This window comes from Cynoglossus semilaevis, chromosome 3 (genome assembly GCF_000523025.1).
Source record: "Cynoglossus semilaevis isolate Cse_v1.0 chromosome 3, Cse_v1.0, whole genome shotgun sequence".
Lineage (NCBI taxonomy): Eukaryota > Metazoa > Chordata > Actinopteri > Pleuronectiformes > Cynoglossidae > Cynoglossus > Cynoglossus semilaevis.
In genome coordinates, this window is record NC_024309.1 from 3,624,273 (window position 1) to 3,632,983 (window position 8,711).

Sequence of the window (8,711 nt, forward strand, 5' to 3'; positions counted from 1 at the left end):
GTGGAAGCTAAAAAAAAAAAAAATCACCCAACTCTTTCCTTCTATAATTTGTCTTATATTTTTGAGCACTCTGGTTAATTTATTTAAAATTATTTACACAGTAATTGAATTGGTTTTATTACAGTGCAAAGTACCACACAGTGTTTTTCGCTTATTTTCAGTGGATTCTGTAACACATTCACTTTATGATAAACAGCCACATTATTAGCTTAAAGGAGAGACCTGTGTGGTTGGGTGAGTTAGAGTGCTTGGTCTGGCCTCTCAGTGCCTGTGAAGAAATGGTTTTGATCTCACCACAGGCTAAACATTGCCAACAGGACTTGACGTTGCAGAACAATTTACCAATTACCTTTTGACATGCATATTGACACAAATGCGCAAAACTGTAATTTTCTCTCTGAATTTGTTAGCTTGAGGGGCTCACTTTCATGCCAGTGGAGTGTCAGATGTGCTGCTCTCTTCCTCACTTCATCCTTCACTTAGTACTTCGTAGTACTCGCTCTCTCTCTCTCCGGCAACAGTATGCCTCAATGTAAGTGTCCAGGAAAAGGATTTCCTCCATGTAGTTGGAGAATGGAAATGACCACTTTCCAAAATAGTGGGGAATAGTGTGAACATTCAGATTTTCTGCATATATGTTTAAAATGTTCAAATTTGTGAATTTACATTAATGTTTTTTTAAATACCAAGAATACATTTAAATACATCTTTATGTTAGAACTTTGGGAACGAGCAGAACACATTTCCAAAAAAGTTGTCTCACTTAATAAAATAATCAAAAATAATATAATTTGAATTCTAAAATAATGTGCAAAATAAACAACTTTTTCAAATGAAGAAAATGTGGAAATTCCGACACAATGCAACAGACATTTTGAATAGAAGAGATCTGGACTGCAAGCAGGCCAGTCAAACTTACTCTATGCCTTTGAAGCTACAGTTTTGTAATATTTTTGCTGACAAAAACTATTATATTAAACAACCAGATCAGCTGCATAAGTGATCCTAAATAAATGCTAATGCTGCTGCATAAGTGATCCTAAATAAATGCTAAATATTTTTTTTTGTGACAGACATTTTGTTCGCAAAGGTGAGCACAAAGTGATGAGCCGGGGCCTCTTGCGTCTTTCCACAAATTTGCCTCTCCAAAAACATTTTGTTTACAAGACCGGCTGAAATACACCCCTCTCTCTGTAAACTTTGTTGTCCCTCTGTCAGTTTCAAGGTTCTGGCCAAAGTAAACATGTCAGCTGACACTAAAATGCCATAATGGATGGCATGTTTTCTTGTGTTTGAGATGTCTAGGCAGTGAAGAGGGGAGAGGACATCGGCCATGTCATGATGAACTTGTCATCTCGTTGGCCTTGATTGGCACGTGCTACACCACATTACAGTGTTGGTGATGATGGAGGGTCACCCTGTGACTCCCAGCTGTCTGCTTTTAGGAACAACCCCGAAAAAATGGGTCACCTAAGCTCGGCTCTGCCCTGACCGCCACTGGCCTGGCGTTGGTCCTGTGATGGTTACTGTAAGAGTGGAATCCAAGTTTATAGTGTTTCAGCTCTTCAACAACTCTCACTGTCAAAGTGACAACTCCAGTGTCTCTGAATTTTATTCTGTGCCTAATAGTTCTATTTGGATAACCACAAACATAAAAGGTCTCTAAGCTTTTTGCTCAAAGGACGTTTACAATTACAATAATCCATGTTATTGTATAAATCCTATGTATGTAAATCAGAGTACATTTTCCCTTCTTACAAAGTAACATTTGTATTTCTTTTCCTCCCAATGCCTTGCATTAAACATGAATGAATCAAGTTCCTGAACCCTAGACCTTTGCTTTGCGAGGATGCAAATGAGGGAATGTAAATGCAGCCTATGTGAAGTCAGTACGAGCATCTTCTTCATCTCCTCCCGTGGCTTTTGGTGGTGCACCCTTGCAAAGTGCGTGCCCCCCAATTGAGCTCCATCTTCTTTGAGTCGTCACCTAAATTAAAGCAGCCACGACTGGGGCTGAACGCCAAAGCTTTGCAGTGGCAGCACCATGTTTAACACAAGTTCCATTAAAAAGAGCCCATTACTACTACTGAAGGAAACGATGCCCGGGGCCTTTCTAAAGTGTTGCGAAAACCTCATTGATAATTAAATGTTGGTTACCCCCGGTATGCATCGCTCCCGCACTTTGCTTACCAATCAAACCTAGGCCCACCACTGCTGCCATTTGCTCTCTCCTCTCAGTGTTTACCAAGGAATCATACAGCCCTCTAATAGGTGCCAATTAGAAGCAGTGGGAGCTCCGAGGTTAATTATTCCTAACACATTATTTGATTGAGCGTATTTAGAGCCGTACAGTGCAGGGGAGGAGTGGTGACAGGGGTAGCAGTAGATAACGCCTTTGCCTCATTGCAGATGCACTGTTGTGACGGGCCAACGTTGACAGTCACACACACCATTTACATCATACACCGCCCTAGTGCTAAAAACACACAGGTGGAGAATTGATTTATTTATAAGAGTTTGTCCTTGTTTGCTATTGGTGGAAATATTTCTCCTTTTAGTCTGTTAAATACCAGGCCCTTTCAGGCAGTTATGTTAGCTGTTAGCAAATTAGCTTACAGCAAGGAATTAAACTTTCAACTCCTACTATATTTAACTTTGGAAAAAAAAAGACAAAAGACAAAAACAAAAGGCAGAGTTTAGGGACAAATCATCAGATTTGTGAATGGACTCTGTAGGTAACACGAGGCCTACAATGCTGCTTCTGCTACTTCCAGATGAAACCGTAGGAAGGCTGTGAGCTAGCAGTGAGCAATAATACTGAAAATTTTATACCAAAAACACTGCTGTGCCTTTTAATTGTTTTACAACTGCGACTCACACTGTTCCTTATTACGACTGTTTTATTCGAGTGCAGATTAGACACAGTCTGATTCAAGAGTGAGCACAAACACGACTGCTGCTAGCTGTCGCTTCTGCTGCTCTCTGGTCAACGCCTTGGTGGTTATTTTAGGATCACGAGTCCAGTGAAACAACTATTTTAAGGAACACCTACAGTGCATAATTAATTGGACCAACTTCTTCATCATTAGGTGTTAGCAAAACCTGGGTGTGAAAAAGGATTGTTTTACATGCCTTTCATTGTGTAGTTGTGCAATACTTAAACATCAAGTTAGATTTGTGGCTCAAACTAGATGCAAACATTGACTAAAAATCAAGCAAAATTAAACACATTGGCCAAATTATCCATTTGGGCCTGGAGTGAGACTGATGAGCCAAACATTTGGATTTTTAAAATTTGTTATATTGTGTACATTACTTTGTGCTGCATCCTGTGTAAAAAAAAAAGCAGCCTGATGGCCTAAGGGTAAATAAAAAAAAGAAATCAATGTATTTAACTAATAATAATAATGATTATAATACCAAAAGTGTGTAACAGATTTTTTAAGCAAACAATAACATTTTTTTGTGCCCAAATTGTACGTCTCTACTGTCACACTGCCAAAAAATAAAAATAAAAAACCAGCACAGGCATAAAAGTAAGTTGAGAATGATGCTTTTGACAGGTTGCTAATGGATCGCTGTAGGCCCATCTGTTTCACTGCAAATCGAGAAATGGTGGGGTTTTGATTTGGGCGTTGAAACTGTTACCACTGTCACTGTAAACAATAATTGTCAAACATATTTACCCTGCAATCGCTTTAGCAGATGTTCTGCTTTTTGTTTCAAGCGGCTTTTTTGTGCGTTGTATCTCCCGTCTGCAGACACGCCACATGTCCCACCAACACCACTGTTGCACCCCCAACTAGAATATTGAGCAGGTATTTGCAAAAGGTGCTCCAGGGCACAGAGTGTGAGGGATTGGGTCGGGTGTGGAGAAGGGAGGAGAAGTGAGAGGGGAGTGAGGAGTGAGAGGGAGACGGGGAGGGAGGAAGAGATTATCTGGGCCCTTCATCAGTGGTTCAGCCCACACCATCCTCCACCTCCTCCTGCTCCTGCCCATCGTGGAGCCCTGAGGGCCTGGGGAGGCGGCCCCGTGCCTCGCAGCCATGCAACCTCTTTATCACTCTAATCTGCTAATTGTAGGCGCTCAATTGGCACATGGTGGCTTTTTATTATAGCCTCCCAACATAAACTAGACAGAGAATGTAGAAAAGCTAGTGAGGGCCTTTTTTTCTCCCATCTAAGCTTTAAAATGGGAACAAACTCCATTAGTACATACTCAGCATTCTTCTTTTTAAAAGAACCTGTACATTCTCACTCAGTTTGCAGTTCAAACGCTGCGTCATTCATAATAAAACCACCATTTGATGAAAAAAAGACTAAAAATATACGATAATGACGGAATTATTTTAAACAATGATCTCCAGTTTTTCCGCTTCTTCATAATATAAAAAAGATGTTTGTGAAGATCACAGATGAGAGATCCAGTGTGTCACTTTCTCCTTTTTCCTTTAACCCCTTGATGTTTGTCCTACACAATGAAGGCTTGGCCCTTGAAAGGCAAAAAGAATAATAACACCGACGACCTCTTACTCGAGGCAAAATGACTAGCAGATCTGATCTCAGGTGTTCAGCTCTCCTCCCTCTGCTCCTCCCGTTGTTTTTGTGCTGCTAGTTAGACTGAGTTGACCCCCATCATCTGAGGAGACTCCGAGGGCCGAGCCGTGAAAGGCCAGAGGTCTCCCTTCTTTCTCGTCCAGGCTTGTCTGGAGCGACTGCTCTTTTTGAGCCCCTCCTTGCAATTTTCACTGCCTCCTCCTTTGTTTGTGGTGCATCAGTGAGACTCCTCAGACGTACACAGGTCTATTTTAGAAATAAAAGAGATGGGGGATTTACTGAGGGTGTCCAGGTGATAACACACACACACACACACACACACACACACACAGTTGTGGTTCTCCTGTAGATTCACACACCATCAATGACTTCTTTCCACCAAACAGCTTGTGTTTGTTGTCAAAAGCCTAATTAGTAAAGGAACACCTCTCTGGAGGATTTTCCCATAACCTCACGAGTCAACAGTAGCTATTAAAAATTAACTGTCTCCTTGTCAACAGTGAAAACATTAGTTCTCACATCAGAACTCTAGCAGTTATAGTAAAACTGTACACAATTAATTAAATGCATGTGCAGCGTTTATTTTTAACAAGGAGGGATTATTACATTTGTTAAATGTATTTATTTCATTTTTTTTGGACTTTAGTTTTTAGCCCAGTCTTAGACTAACAGTTGGCTATTTTCCTGAAAACATTCACAAAACTAACATAAATAGAATGGTTAAAACATTTGAAAAATGCTATGATTCATTTCCTCCCTGCTCACTTTTGGGCTTATTACATAACAAGAACCAAATTACAGTTGATCTGCAGATGATCTGGAGCGGAAAACAGCAGATTTGCATTTGTACGACACGAGTGTGTGCATGTGTCAGAGTTTGTGAAGTGGTGATAGGAAGGTTGGGGAGGTCATACTTTTCAACAGAGTTTTTGCCTCATGAATCCCACAGAGAAATGCAGGCCTACAACCTGGTGACAGAACAATGGAGTGAGCGATTTATGGCAAGCTATTAACAGCTCCAGCTTTCAGGCCCACATACTGCAAACAGGTGTTTTACAAGCCCGCCCCCACACTGACACAGGCCCCGCTGTTTATTTCCACCAACTTTTAGTGTTTCCATCACTTGCTGCTGATCAAGGTGTTGAAAAACAAACAAACTCACATTCACATTGTTTGATAATTGGTCCGCATTACCTGAGTTACCTGAAAACAGGCAGAAATGTGACCAATCACAGACCAATCCACCTTTCATACTTTCTTTCAGTAATATTTCTGAGGGCAGAATGGTAAATATTTACTAAAAAATAACTTTCTTTCAGTAATATTTCTGAGGGCAGTAGTATTGAGAGTATTTTGTTCAACTAATTAGCACAAATGGATTTGATTTAAGGTGAAAAAACAGATGATGCTGTTGCTATCAAATGCCTCCACCTTTGATAAATTAAACAAAATGTGTTAATATTCTCAGGGAAACTTTCATAGTCAGAACTGTTTGAATTCACACTTGGTTTGTTCACATTTGTAATTCTGTGTGTTTTGCAGGCAATGCTACAACAAGACAGCTTCATTCCCCCAAGCTGTGACTGCTCTGAACCAGACCAAAAATCACAGAACATGGCCTCACTATTTATTGTATTTCAGCAAACTGCTTTAAAAACAGCGATTTAAACAACGCATTTAATATAAACTTGAGCATTTTGATTCAGTTCCCTAAATATAAATTATTTCCTTTTTGCTTTGGCTGCAATATTCTTGAGTGGCCAGTGAGAATATTCTACTTTAGTTGGATATGTCACAGAATCACAGCAGGAAAGATTCAAATGCAGCACAAAACTAAACTATCAACTTCAGCTTTTCACCAAAAATAAAAGAAAGAGAAAACACAAACATAGGAACAAAACAACAAAGACAAAAAAATAAAATAAAAGGCATCAAAATAGAAGGCACACAATTAAAACACAAACAGCAAGTTGAGCAACAAAGACACTGTGGGAGAGGTGTGTGTGCGTGGTGGGTATATATATATCCAGGCCAACAGGTGTGATTGATGAGGCTGATGAGGCAATCAACCTCTCTGGCAATCAGCTGCATTGTCAGCTAGCTGTTCCTGAATAGCTCTCTCTCCCTATCTATAAGATATGTCTCTCTCCCAGCTGGATTGCTAGCAGCTAGAGGAAGTAAACCTCCGGAGGCAGGTGTGAGTAGTCAGGCTGATCCTGACAGTAGGCCACTGACCCAAATATGTTTGCATGTATAAATTTTGGGTCAACACAGTCACAAAGAGCAGCTATGGAGCTGTTATGGGCCCTGAACTCTGCCTTTCTGCCCACACTATATAGAGTTGTGAAGCACAGATTTGAAGACTGACACGAAGAAGAAAAAATACCAATATTTAAAATATTTTTAGTATGTGTTCTGCTACACCATCAAGCCACAGCAAACAAATTTAAAAATACAGGCAATTTGACTGTTAAGAATAAATAGATCCACCTGGACACGCTGTTTGAAGAACTATTTATTAAAGAAACTATATTTGTTTTTGTTTTTTGTTGGAAAGACGGAGCATAAATCTGTGGGAAAAGAGGGAGAGAGGATGTAAAGCATTTCCTGAATGGATACATTTTCAGGTCAGGGCAGAAGACCAGGAGTAACCTTGCCATCCTCCATGGAGTGAAACTAATCTAATTCACTTTGAGGAATGTAAGTGGGCCAATGCATACAAGGTGTGAGGGGATGGCCTGTAAACAAAGGGCTTAAACGTATTAGGAAGAAATCTATACACATATGATAGTATAGAAACCTAATTTTAGAAAAATCCCAAAATTGGAAATGTGGGAATTGATTGACTTATTGATCAGCATTTGTGCTGAGAGAAAAGAGGAACGGTTCCCCTCGGTTTACACTAAAACTGACAATGCTTGCAGCATAATCATTTATATAGCTTTTTAAAGTTTACAAAGAGAAAATGTGGCTTTTCTGCAAACCGTGAGTTGTAAACTACGATTCTCTAATCAGAGAAAAACATGTGCTGGGCTTGTAAACAATGGAGGCAAACTAGAGAAATATTGTTTTCCACATTAGTGGTGTAGCATTTTTGTGGTCATCGCCCTTAGCAAAGTAGAAACAGGTATAACAAAAGTATATGCTGAGAACATCTGCATGTGTATGTGACCGAACCTAAATGAATAGCATGTGCAGTGAAGCATTAATGGTTTTCTCTGTTGATGCTTTTGTCACCGCTGGTCAAACGTGGGCCAGACGTGTCACGCCACAGACCGCACTCCAATTAAAAGGCTTTTATCGGGTGACTTTTCGACAGCCTGAGTGGGATACATTTTTATTTGTAGTGTTTTGGGAGTGCCTGAGGTGTGTACGGCCGGCATACAGTAAGTGGAAAGGCTTTGCAACTTAAAGGAGCCCTTACCTCGCGGCACTATTTTATTACAACTACTGTTTACATCTCCCAGTACATCCTAAGTATTTCCATTATTAAGTTTGGACAAATCATTTGCCTGGGGTTCAAGGTAGTATGCCATTGAAACATGATCCTACTGTTGATCTTATTACTGCCAAACCAAACAAGCAGAAATCAATTTCATCAGGAAAGGCAAAGGAAGAAGGGGAAAAAAGGAAATTAGATCAAAACGATCGGGGGTGGTGGCTGCTGCAGCTGTGGATGTGGAGGAAAGAGGTGGGGCTCAGGAGGTACATATGCCACGAGTGTTTGTGCACTGCCCAAACAAGTCGACAAATAGTGAGCAGTAATTCTTAAATATAGTAGCTCCTGACAGCGTGGCTGGCCCCGACCCCCTGCCCTGGAGCTGAAATCAGACACCATGGATTACAGTTTTTTTTTCATATTCATTGCATACTCTCCTTGGCTTTAAAGACTTACTGTAGACTGCGAGACAGTCTGTTCCAGCTGCTTTGGTACTAACGACGCCTCAAGTCTGACAGTTTTGATGTCTTTGTACGAGTTTTTACTTTTATTTTTATAGATTTCACAGATTAAACTAATAGAGCATCAGTTGAAAACAGAGATGCTGTAGACATAGGTCACACCCTGTGTCCATTGTTCACCACTGAAATGACTTTTCTACAAAAGTTCTGGTTAGTTGATTGTTTGAAGTTTATTCTTAGTCTTTTATACAAGT

At 40.2% G+C, this 8,711-nt stretch overlaps 1 long non-coding RNA gene across 1 annotated transcript in view; it reads right to left on the reverse strand.

Moving 5' to 3' along the window:
- Positions 1-1,087: 1,087 nt before the first annotated feature.
- LOC112486863 (uncharacterized) overlaps positions 1,088-8,711 on the reverse strand; it is a 35,568-nt gene continuing 27,944 nt past the window's right edge. Inside the window, exon 3 of the long non-coding RNA XR_003049423.1 lies at positions 1,088-4,803. This is a non-coding gene — a long non-coding RNA (uncharacterized LOC112486863). The remainder of the gene's footprint in view (positions 4,804-8,711) is intronic.